We start from the raw sequence: 12308 nt of genomic DNA, 5'->3' as shown, positions 1-12308 counted from the left end.
ACCGGCCACTCTGGTCACTGATTTGGCCTGGTAAACAGCTGGGCAAACCTGCCAGAGAGTTAAAGTTGACATGGATCCCCTGATAGCACCAGGAAAAGGTGCGGAAGATGAGTCGGGGCGAAGTCCCTGGCCCCTGTGGTATTGACCTTGTGTTTGGGACATGTAGAGCAGGCACCAGAGCTGTCACATGAGTGGACAGAAGAGGGCAGGTCCAAGAGCATAAGGACTGGCTGAGTGATCGCTGGGGGCAGATGGAGATGCCTTGGGCCCATGTCTGCAGCCCAGACCCAACTTGATCCCAACATGGTCCCCTGAGGTAGGACACCCTGTAGTGTGCACAATCCTGGGTCCTGCCCAGAGGTCTACCACCAACATCAACAGTGTCCCTTTCATGTGCGAAGGGTTCACATAGGGACAATGTCTCTTTGGTGGCCCTGGCCATGATACTTGGATGCTTGTGTCAGCCCCAGGGATCCCCACTCTGGGGGGAGTCTGTCCTCTGCTGCCCTTTCCTAAAGGGAGCCCACGGGGATGGGAAGGCATGCAAGACGATGTTTCATCATTGTTTTAAAAACCAATAAATTCATTTAAAAATAAAAATTTAAATTACATTTAATTTATTTTGTGTACGTGTGTGCAGACACATGTGGAGGTCAGAGGGCAACTTGCGGGAGCCAGCTCTCTCCTTCCACCATGTGAGTCCTAGGGTCCTCAGGCTTGGTGGCAGTCATCTTTACCTGGTGAGAGGGATCTTGCTGGCACAAATGAATTCCTTTTATTTCCCTAGCCTGGCTTCTTGTTTCCTGACATCCCCAACACTGTGGCGTTGAATGTCTGTTCTGCAGACAGAGGAACCTGTGCTCAGAGCTGTGGCCCATGTTGGGAGTGTCCCCTAGCCAGCATGTGGCATGGCCAAGACCCCCCAGTTGTTTTGAACCTGTCCCGCAAACAATGCCGAGGAGTTGGAGCTGGAAAGAAAGTGTAGCTAAATATGTGGCCAAGCAGGAGGCTTTGGTGTACCAGCTGCGAAGAGAGGCCGTTAAAGGACTGTCCCTACAACCTGGGTAGAGGCCAGTAGCCATTCGGTACAGGGCACTGTGTCTCTGTCCACCTGAGGGCAAGTCCAGGCCCGGATGGATGGTCTTGGTCACTCTCTCCCTCCTCAGCCTGTAGCATCAGGACCTCTCCCATCTGTCCAGCATCTGTCCAGTTCTCTGCACTACCTTCCACTTTCGGCCTCCATCAGGCTCGCTGGCCCTGCCAGATTCTCTACTGCTGCCCATCCCCAGGGTAAGCAGGACCCCCAGTGGTCCCCAACACCCCAGGCAGAGCGGCTGTTCACACAAATCCATCTACATCCATTCTCCTCCAAACCCCAAGAACGCGTCCCACTGCTTCTGGGTCAAGACCTCCAGCCTTGCTCTTCAGTGTACCATGGGCGTGTGATCTCGGGGTATGCCTAGGACTATGAACTCTCCCCACAAAGAGCAGGGATCCTAGGGAAACATGGCTGGTTGGTAGCCATCCAACACTTGGGGGCGATCTGCTCACTTCCTGTTCAGGAACTCGGCCAAGTCCTTTATGTCCTCCTTTCGTGCCCACGAGATCTGATAAGCTGTGCCAGCACCTGGAGGAAAAAGCTCAGATCAGAGATTAGTAGCAGCCGCTCACTAAAGAAAAACCGAGAAATAGGCCAGGTTGTTCAAGCTGGTCATCCCAGTTACTGGGGAAGCAGAGACAGGCAGGAAGACCACAAGTTCAAGGCCAGCCTGGGCTCCAGGAATCCAGACGGCGGAGGAGAGAACTGACTCACACATGGTCCAACAACCCCGACAACGTACACATAGAATAAATAAACAAACATACCTTTAAAAATCCAGGGCATCAAAACAAAAGAGGGGGCCGATCGTGGTGGTGCCCGCTTTTGATCCCAGCACTTGAGTGGCAGAGGCAGGCGGCTCTCTGTGAGTTTGAGGCTAGCCTGGTCTACAAAGTGAGTCCAGGACAGCCAGGGCTACACAGAGAAACCCTGTCTGGGAAAAAACAAGAACAAAAACAAAACAAACAAACAAACAAAAAATAGCTGGGCATGGTGGCGCACGCCTTTAATCCCATCATTTGGGAGACAGAGTAAGGTGCATTTCTGTGAGTTCGAGGCCAGCCTGGTCTACAGAGCAAGTCCAGGACGGCCAAGGCTACACATAGAAACCCTGTCTTGGAAAACCAAAACCAAAACCAAACCAACCAAACAAAAATACAACAAAACCAAAAACCCAACAATAACAATAGCGCACATACACACCAGCACCATGTCTGGGCTCTGGCTCTGATTAGCTTCATCTCTGGTTGTGACCTAATTATACTGGCACGTGGACCCTCCCTCAGCGCCTCACTGCTGGCTACTTGTTACCAGGCCACACTTTTATGACCTACTCACTCACTCACTCATTTGATCGATGGTTCAGCTAAGTCCATCTGAAGTCTTGAGGTGGAGGGGAAGGCAGCAAAGTCACTGGTGAAAGGGGCTACCGAGGGGTTAGGGTGAACATACTGAGTGATGTCACCATTGCTTTATGCTTTCTACGCAGTCAGGCACTCACGTTCAGAATTCTCACAATTAAAGGTTTTTTTGTTTTTGTTTTTGTTTTCTCTGAGACAGGGTTTCTCTGTGTTAACAGTGGCTGTCCTGAACTCACTCTGTAGACCAGGCTGGCCTTGAACTCACAGAGATCAACCTGCCTTTGCTCCCGAGTGCTGGGATTTAAGGCGTGCACCACCACGACGGGCACAATTAAAAACTTTTAAGATTTGGTCCCAGTTGAGGTGTGGTGCAAGCAGACAGTGCATCTCTCTAAGAGATTCTGCCGAAATTCATCTTGGTCTCTCTGGCTTAATTTCCTTAGCTTCCCTAATACCACCTGGGCTTTATTCAGAGTAAGGTGTCTGGGTCAGCTGGAATTTCAGATTTCTGTTGGAGACTACTGGTAAAATAATTAGGATACAAGATGAAAGCAGACTTTTTGCACGGCTCCTGAGGGTGTGCTGTGTGTCTGGAGGTCAGATAGCTGTGTGGAGACAAGGACAGAAGCCTACAGGCCAAGGCCTTTATTGAGGTTCAGGGTATGGTCCATGCAGATTTTCTGTGGCTCCTTGACCTATTGGCTAAGACCAAGTGCAAACAAATTTCCTGAGGTAGTTTGAACAAACAAGATGGTTGAGGAGCTCACACAGGACCGTGAGGTAGTCCACGTGACAAATCTGCCCTGTGTGGTATGAGATGGCCCTCACCAAGTTGCTACATCTTGTAGTGTCAGGGGCGGGAGTTCATCACAAGAAAGTTATATTAGTGTGATATTCTGAGGCTCTGCCTATGGTGATGTAGCCTGCTCCCTCTCAGAACAAAACCTGACTTTTCGTTTTTGTTTTTTGAGACAGGGTTTCTGTGTAGTCTTAGCTTTGTAGACCAGGCTGGCCTCGAACTCACAGCGATCCTCCTGCCTCTGCCTCTCAAGCGCTGGGATTAAAGGCATGTGCCACCATGCCCGGCAAAAACTGACTTTTCAACGGATTTTTTTTTCCTCCCTTCGCTCACCCTCACCACCCCCCACTCCCGCTAAGTTATGTAGCCCTGGCTATCCTGGAGCTTGCTATAGAGACTCAGCTGCCAGCTTGCTTTCATCCTTAAAACCGTGAGGCTTCACACTGACGTCCAAAGCCTGCTCTCCTGGCTCCAGCTGCCACATTGCCCAGCAATTTCTCAGTCACTTTGGACGTCATCCTCATCTCAGTAAATGGCAGATCTCATTTTAACAGCATAGTTCTAGGTTGAAGTCTTCAAGACCCTTTTGAGGCAAAGTAGCCCAGGATCAGCCCTGAGACAGCTGCTAGAGCCTAGAAGGGCTGCTAACTCAGAAAGGTCGCCCAGCTGGTAGCTGCACTGAGTCAAGGGCTTTATTATTGGCACAGGGGAGGGGGCAGGAAACTCAAGGTAAAGCATTTTCTTTCCAAGTGAATATAGCTCCCGGATCCTGGTTTGAAGGATTGCTCACTGCGAACACGCAGAAGGAGCGAGCCGGGAGAGGTACATGAACGACAGACCAGGTGCGGAGACAGCTACTGGGAACAAACGCACGTCGATGCCCCAGGAGTCCAGGATATATCAGCATGTCACATATAATCTCCATTACAGTGACAGTGTCCGCGTGACCTGCTTGCCCACACGGGAGTCAGACAACTTTGGAGACGACGCCACTGAAGGAACCCGGAACTTCCGAGACCGACCAAGGCTCGAGTAGGTAGGACTGGTTTGGTAGTGCACAGCCCATTTGAGCTGGGGTCACTACAAGTCCCAGAAGCCCTCAGGGCAGGGAAGGGATGCTGCTGCCAGAATCCGGATGAACTACAAGACTACAAATCCCAGGAGGCAAATCACAGCCGCGGAGACTACCAGTCCCAGAATGCATCGTGCCACACCAGCATACCCTGGGATTTGTAGTCATCAGGGCTGCATTAGCGTCTATTCACTCCCCCGGAGAGGACGTACATTCCTGAGATGGCCCACTGGAGGATTTACCGCTTTAGCAAGAAGCACGGACGTGAGACGGGGAAGTAAGAGCCCCGTGGGCCAACTCTCCCCGCATGGGAGGACAACTGCGCATGTTCACCGGAGTCCGTCGGCCAAAGCGCGCACAAGAGGCGCCCAGAGCAGGCCCCGCCCCCTGCCCGCCTGGCTCCACCCCCGAGCCCCGAGCCCAGGGAGCCTGCGCTGAGGGCGGGGCGCAGGCCTTGGGGAGGTGCTCGCAGCGCCTGCGCAGAGCGGCGGCTTCTCTCGCGAGGACGGACGCCATTATCGCATCTCCCCGACAAACACCACGAGAATTCCGCAGCCCACACGGTAATTGCAGCTCCCGCAGCCGGTCGCGCCTCCACTCCCCCTTCCCGCGGGGCGAGAGCGAGAGCGAGAGCGAGATCTCCGTCCGCCCCCGCCCCGCCCCGCCGCCAACCGTCGCCAACGGCCGCGGGCCGCACGCCGGGCTGGGCGGGGGCCAGGCGGGCCGCGGAACGGCCGCGCGCCACCTCCGCGCCTCCACCCGCCGGGGCTGCGGGGCTCCGGGCCGGGCGTGCGGGGCGCGGCGGGCGTGCGAGGCCCGGCGGCCGCGCTCGCGTTCGGCTCCCGAGCGTCGGGGCGGCCCTGCCCGGGCCCGAGCGCGCGGCCGCCGCCTCCCGCGCTCGGCCGCCCCAGTCCGTCAGTGCAGAGCGTCGCGCGGTGCTCCCGGGCCCTGCGCGCCGCCCTGCCGCCTCGGGTGGCCCCGTCTCCCCGCAGTTGTTGGCTCTCGGCCCCGGTTAGCGTGGCTTCGCCCCGGCTGGCGCATCCGCCTCTGTCTGCTCTGTGTTTACATCGGGGCAGATAACGAGTGCTCGCTTCCCCACCTAGCGTCACGTCCCGGTCCCGCGCAGCTTTCCCTCCCCCTCCCTTGTTGTTCGAGGTGGCCTTTGTTTTTCTGCTCCTGGTGACATTGTATCTTCTCAAAGATAGTGTTAAATCTTCGGCCTTCCTCCTCCTCAGCTTTTGTCCTTTTCTAATCTGGGTCACTGACTTTTAAGGCCCATTCAGGTAGGTCCTGGTGTCTTTCCTGCACGCCTGGTTAGTTCAGGACACAGTGTTTCAGTCTTTGCTTGCTTCTTCAGTCCACAGGGAGCTTCTGCCAAGTACTTCGTTTCTGGTAACTGTTTCCTCCCTGGACGAATTTAAAGGTCTTGACATTAGAACATTTTTTACAGTTCACAGGTATGCTCCGTAGGCGTGTCCTTGAGCTCTGGGAAATTCTCTTCGCATTAGAGAAATTTATTCCTTTGATTTTATTCTTTTAGGGATTCCTGTCCTGTGTGACACACATTTGGGTAGACTCCTCGAGTCTCTTCGTCTTTTTCATCTCTTCTCGTTCCATTTCTCTTTCAGCCCTAATTAAGTTTTTAGAAATTTTGCTACGTGCAGTGGTGCAGGACTTTAATTCCAGCACTTAGAGGCAGGTGTGCTTTTGCGAATTTGAGGCTAACCTGGTTTACATAGATCCTATCTTGGGGCGGGGTGGGGGAGGTGATCCACATCAAAATTGTAGTTTCTAAGTGTATTTGTCCTTTTCCTTTCGTCCAGTAGTTTGTTTCATGATTAAAATTTCTCCTTAAACCTGAGGAAATTATTAGGTGTTCTTTTCCGCTCGCTTTGATTTCCTGTTTAGTATCAGTTTCTGGGAGTCGGTAAATATTTTGCTTTGAATGGCAGATCGTCTTCCAATATTGGTAATTATTTTTGCCTAAACTTTAGGCCTTAAAGGAAGAGGAAATTGGCTGTGTGGAGAGGGTTTTAAAAATGTTTTACCTCTAGTGCCTGGAAGATTAGAGTGCTACATTGCAGACACCTTTTATCTGGGCTTTCGTCCTCAAGGGTCCCCTTGGCTTGGAAGCTGTTGCACTTGTCTCTGAGGTGGCTGAGGAGCCTGCTGAGGCCCTGGTGTGGCCTGGAGCCCGCTCCTGTGTGCTCCTAGCTGCTTTTGCCTTACCTAGATTAGATCCACTGTCAGAAATGGATGAAGTCTTTGGCTGTATTTTATTTTCTTGTGGGTTGATTGTACTCTATTAAGTCTTTTAATATGGTAAGTAGAGATTTTTGTAAGGCTACTCACTTTGAACAGGAATTCCAAAGCCTGTTGTCTTCAGACCATTTCTCTCCTTCCTTATTTGGTCTTTGATGGATTTGTGCCAGAGCATGGCCTCTGTGGTTGCCTTCAGTTGAATGGATGGCTCTTTGGCTCTGCCATCTTGGCAGGGCAATAGGACTTAGGAGACCGGTCAGTCAGATACTGAGCTTAGACACTTCATTTGACTTGTTCTGTAATGAATGCTGAGTGTAGCCACTTGACTTTCTCGCTGGGTCAGTGTGAGCAGCTCAGCATGTCCCAGTTCACTGATCCGAGATGCGCAGTGCAGTGTTTGCTGTACCCATAGCACAGGGATGGCAAGGCGATGTATAGGGCTGGCACAGTTGCAAGGTGTGCTTAATGAAATAGGCTGCATCTGACAGGGCCTTGTAGCAGAGTCCACGGCAACCTACACACTGATGAGCATTCTTGGCCCACCTGCAGAATCAGTCTGCAGTAAAGAACTTCAGAGAAACTTTTCTCCTCTTTTTTTTCTTCGAGACAGGGTTTCTTTGTGTCTCCCTGCCTATCCTGGACTCACTTTGTAGACCAGGCTAACCTCGAACTCACAGTGGTCCCCCTCCCACCTTTTCTGGGATTAAAGGTGTGCACCACCATGCCAGCTTCAGAGAAACTATTAGTGACCTTCCTACTTCCTGCATTTCCTCTCCTGCTATTGATGTCCTGTACAAGGAACTATACACAGAAAAACAAATACATACTAACAGCAAGGTTACCTAGGTTGCAGACCTTATACAAGTTTCAGTACCCCACTGACTTTTATTTTTTATTTTTGGTTCTTTCAGGATGCAATTCAGGACCCATTCTCTACTTAGTTGCATATCTCCCAGTCTGATAATTTCCATTATCCCAAAGTGTCCTCCAGTGTTTATAAGTCTTGAGAGCAATAAAATGCTATCTCTGGAAAAAGCCCAGCAGATACCGTACAAAGCAAATGATTGAAGCTAATGTGGTCACTAGAGACGCTGATGCCAGATACCCCGAGAAAGAAGCTAAGGACACGTCAGGGCTCTGCTAGGAATGCAGTGTATTGAGGAGAAGATGTTAGGTGCGTGGGGAGCAGTGTCCACTAGAACGCTCACTAGTGCTGCTCCAGGTGAGCGGCTCAGAGTCTGCATGTGGTCAGGGCGTGTGTGGGGGGTGAAGAAGTACAAGGTTTGTTCTGTGAGGGGGTTAGGCATCCAAGGGAATTGGCGGTTCCAAGCACAGATTCTAGATGAGTTTGCAACAGCAACTGTTGCTAATGCCACCCCATTGTTTCCTCAGAGTCAGGTGTGCTGTAGGAACCTAAGCTGCACAGCCGAGTGAGTTCCATGACGCAGACTGACTGTAAACTCCCAGATAGCTTAAAGGGCCACTTCAGTTATTTAAATTTAGAAAAAGAACCTTTCCTCTGGAAGGAAAAAAACCTAGACAGTTGGACGCATTAGGGACCCAATGAGAACATGACAGACGAGAGTTCTGTCTGTGGAGAATGGTTTTACTGTTTCTCTTCAAATCCCTCCCAGGGAACTGGGCAGCAGAAGGGCTTCTAACTGTCCTCCTACGTGTTGCTTGGCCAGGAGGAGACGTAACCTGGAGAGCAGGTGTGGGAGTTGAACCTTGGCAGTTGCCTCCTTAGGCTGCACCAGCGTTTAATCCCAGGCAGAAGCTTGCAGTGAGACCTGGTAGCTGTCTGTCTTGGTGTGGGAGGTGCTGTTCACCTGTCCTTAGGTCTCAAGGGCAGATCTAGAAACTCACACCTGCACTGCCCTGCACGGATGCAGTTAGTCTTAGAGTGGGGCTTGGAACTGCCCCTGGAGCCTGGTACTGGAGCTGGTACCCTCACAGCATGAAGCCACCGTCAAGGAGGATGAAGCATTCCCAAGATACTGCGGATTTGATTCCTATCTTGAACTTCTCTGCAGCTTTTGTGTCTACACAGTCAAGAGCTGTCCAGTATGATTACATATATATTGGCCTATGGTGGGTGGACCAGACAGATGTACTTTCCCAAAAGGAGCGTCATATCGGTGAAGGGTGGTGGTACAGTGCTCTTGAGGGAACACCTACATGATGGCATCCAGTAGTGAGCTTTGGAAGAATGAAGTGTGGGAGAGATGAAAAGATAGAAACAGGTTTCAGCATGTCACTGAAAAAGTTGAAAGGTGATGGAGCATGGATGTGATAGCGACTACCACTGCCTTTCTCTCAGATGCTCTAATGAACATGAAAAGTTGTTGAGAATCAGTGGAGTAGCCGGGTGTGGTGGCGCACGCCTTTAATCCCAGCACTCGGGAGGCAGAGGCAGGTGGATCGCTGTGAGTTCGAGGCCAGCCTGGTCTACAAAGCGAGTCCAGGACAGCCAAGGCTACACAGAGAAACCCTGTCTCAAAAAAACAAACAAACAAACAAACAAAAAAAAAAAAAAAAGAGAATCAGTGGAGTGTGGTGATCCTGGCACTCATGAGGAAGAGGCAGGGGCATCTGTAATTTGGAGGCTTCTGGTCTATATAGTGAGTTCCAGGACTGCCAGAGCTATGTAGTGGTGGTGCACCCTTTAATCCTAGCACTTGGGAGGCAGAGGCAGGTGGATCTCTGAGTTTGAGGCCAGCCTGGTCTACAAAGTGAGTACAGGACAGCCAAGGCTAACATAGAGAAACCCTGTCTCCAAAAAAAAAAAAAAAAAAAAAAAAACCACCAAAAACAACAACAACAAAAAACCCAACCCACCCACCCAACCAACCAAAAAACCCCAAAGCAACAACAAAAAGTTGCTGGGTGTGGTGGCACATGCTTTTAATCCCAGCTCTTGGGAGGCAGAGGCAGGTCCATCTCTGTGAGTTCGAGGCCAGCCTGGTCTACAAAGTGAGTCCAGGACAGTCAAGGCTACACAGAGAAACCCTTATCTCAAAAAACCAAAAAGAAAAAACAACCCCAAAACAAAAACAAATTGAAGATAAACTGCATAAAAATGGGTGTGGGAGGAGCCGGAAGGAGTGTAAGCAGAACGGATGAAGTCTGGGCAGGTCCTGTGCATTTCTGTGGGAGTAGCTGTTGCCCATTTTCCTTTGCCTCAAGATGGAAAGTTAATTTAACCTTGTGGAAGCTGGAAATGGGTTTGGATAGAAACAAGTGAAACCTTGGTGTGTGTACACCCTGCTGCTACAAACTGGGTTTCCTTTGAACATGGTCAAAAACCAAGGCATCATTTTGCCAAAGACCTAGGGAAGTAATTTGGCTGCCTTGCAGTTCCCTTGGGCTGTAGGCCTTCAGGATGGGTGCTTGGATGCCTCCTGAGAGCAGCTTGTGCACTGGCGGGAGCCAGGGATGGCTTAGAATGGAGATCATTGCTGCAGGCCACCTTCTGTGCTTTGGATGGATCCCTGAAGACGCCATATATATAAAACACCATCTTCGTGGGCTCAGCATGGATTCTAGGCTGTGTAGCCTGTTTACCAGCTGAATGTTGTTGGAACTGTCATCAGCTTGCAGTCATGGTCATGTTCCACATTTCAGCCGATGACCAGGCAGTGTCACCCCTGACCTCGAGTACCTTAGATCTGTTAAACACTCTCTGATGTCCATAAAACCAGCAAAGTCAAGGGCTCCCAAAGTCTGTCCTTGTGAAGTGATGCGTGACTGTGGTTGCCTTTCCAGGTTTGAACTTTCATGGGTTTTAAAAGATTTGTAGGGTTCAGATTATCTTTATTTTTGTAAAGTAAGGATTTAATATTTCCATATATTTGCAATGTATTTCAGAATTCTGTAATTCAGATTTGTCTAAAATGCAGACCTGCCATGTAGTCATGCCTGTCACCTGTTCTGCCCGCTCTTGAGTTAGGCGATCACAGGAGTGCCTGTACTCGGCTCCTTCACCTCATGGAGATACACCGTTTCCCCCCCTCTCCTCTCCATCAGGAAGCCCTCCAATAGGAAGTGGAAGGGGAGCTGGAGGAACCCTGACTTTTTAGAAGTGTGTCAGTACAGTACCCTCCCTGCTGTTTGTCAGGCTCCTAGTGGCTTTAAGTGTCATTAAATGCTGGTAGAGCCCCCGACTCAAAGCCTTGGATCTTTGTGTTACGGGAAGATAAGAAATTGTGTCTGGCTCTGTGGTCTGTCTTCACTGGCCACTTTCACTTTGCCAATGAGAGGTTGGATGTGTATGTTCCCCAGGAAGCTGTGTCTACGCTGCAGAGCCAGATAGAGGCTGTCTTTGGTATGGGCCTGAGGTTTGTGGGTCCTGTGCTCTACCACTAAATAGTGACACAAAGGAGGCTAGGGTGGGAGTGGACTGGCCGGTGGGGGCATTTGGCATAGGTGCCCTCCAATGTGCTGTTCAGCATCACACTCAGGCCCTTGGCTATCTGCTGGCAGTTACAACGGCTCTTCTAGGTGCTTCTGGGTCTATCATTGACCTGCTGACTTGGGTAGGAAGTATCAGGAGGGAGCTGTTGTCTCAGGCACCCTCATCTAATGCTTATTTTAGAAAGAGGTGTGCATCAGTGACAGCCTTTCAGAATGTGGCTCACAATCACCTTCAGACCTGGGGGCCACCCTTTCCTATCACTTAAGACCTGGAGACCACCATTTTCTTTTTCCTTCTTTTTGTTTTTTTGTTTTTTCAAGACAGGGTTTCTTTGTGTAGCCTTGACTGTCCTGGACTCACTTTGTACTTTGTAGACCAGGCTGTCCTGAGACTCACAGTGATCTGCTTGCCTCTGCCTCCCGAGTGCTGGGGATTAAAGGCGTGCACCACCACGCCCGGCCTATACGAGTATTGTTAAGCAAACAACTTGGGATAGCCATTTCCTTTTGAGGCCTGGGAAGACGGAGGAGAGGCTGGTGGCAGAGGCCACAGGGTTCAAGTCTGCCCAAGCTGGCTGTTAAGTGCAGGTGTAGGGTGGCTGGCATGAACTGAGAGCGTGGCCTTTCCATGTCCTCTGAAAGGTGGAGGAGTCTGGATTTTAGCGCCTATGTTTCTGTTGGGCTCTGTAGAGTGGTTTCTGGGGAGCCCTACAGCTCAGAGCTGGGCTGTTCATTAAAGTAGCCCAAATAGTTTATGCAGTTTGCTCATCCTGAAGATTAAAGTGGAAAACAAAAACAAACCAACAAAACAAATCCAAAATGTTTCCCAGGGCAGAGATATGAGCAGATCTGGTTTCTTAAGTGTGTTGTTTTGTTAGAGGAAGGCTTGCTGTATATCTCTCTGGCTGGCCTAGAAGTCACTGCATAGATCAAGTTGGCTTCAAACTTGCAACAACTTTCCTGCTTTAGCTCCTAGTGCTAGGATTAAAAGCATGCACCACATACATGGCTCTAAACTGTTTTTCAAAATTTAACTCTGTGTGTGTGTGTGTGTGTGGATGGCATGTGTGGATGGAGGTCAGCAACGTTCAGGAGTCTGTTCTTCACTTTCCATCATGTGGGTTTTGGGTATTGGACTCTGGCAGGTCAGGTTGTGTGGCAGCTGCCTTTACCTGCTGAGCCATGTTGTTAACCCTAAGTAATTCTCTCTGGTACAACCAACAGGATTTCTGCAAAAAGAAGTTATTCTTGGTAATTGCTTTAAAAGGAAGCAAACAGTTTCTTGCACGTCAGTTGCTACCA

The 12308-nt window shown here is 50.5% G+C and overlaps 1 protein-coding gene and 1 long non-coding RNA gene across 11 annotated transcripts in view; one reads left to right on the top strand and one right to left on the bottom strand.

Moving 5' to 3' along the window:
- Positions 1-631: 631 nt before the first annotated feature.
- On the bottom strand, positions 632-4609 carry LOC311583375. Of its 2 annotated transcripts, none has more exons than XR_014774479.1 (3): positions 4482-4609; positions 1552-1627; positions 632-839 (listed from the first exon to the last, which is right to left on the bottom strand). It is a non-coding gene; the product is annotated as an uncharacterized lncRNA (long non-coding RNA). The 2 variants fall into 2 exon arrangements; XR_014774480.1 differs by having other exon boundaries at positions 4133-4580.
- A 163-nt stretch (positions 4610-4772) lies between these two features.
- Positions 4773-12308, top strand: part of BANP (BTG3 associated nuclear protein) — an 81934-nt gene continuing 74398 nt past the window's right edge. For 6 of the 9 annotated variants that reach the window (XM_084756903.1, XM_084756911.1, XM_084756906.1 and 3 more), the window contains exon 1: positions 4773-4894. The gene's annotated coding sequence lies outside the window, so the exon portion shown is untranslated. The remainder of the gene's footprint in view (positions 4895-12308) is intronic. The other 3 variants (XM_084756908.1, XM_084756907.1, XM_084756905.1) reach the window with 1 other exon arrangement.

Source organism: Acomys minous, assembly GCF_964271855.1.
Source record: "Acomys minous genome assembly, chromosome: 14".
In the NCBI taxonomy this organism is placed as follows: domain Eukaryota; kingdom Metazoa; phylum Chordata; class Mammalia; order Rodentia; family Muridae; genus Acomys; species Acomys minous.
This window is presented reverse-complemented; position numbering and strand designations above follow the sequence as displayed.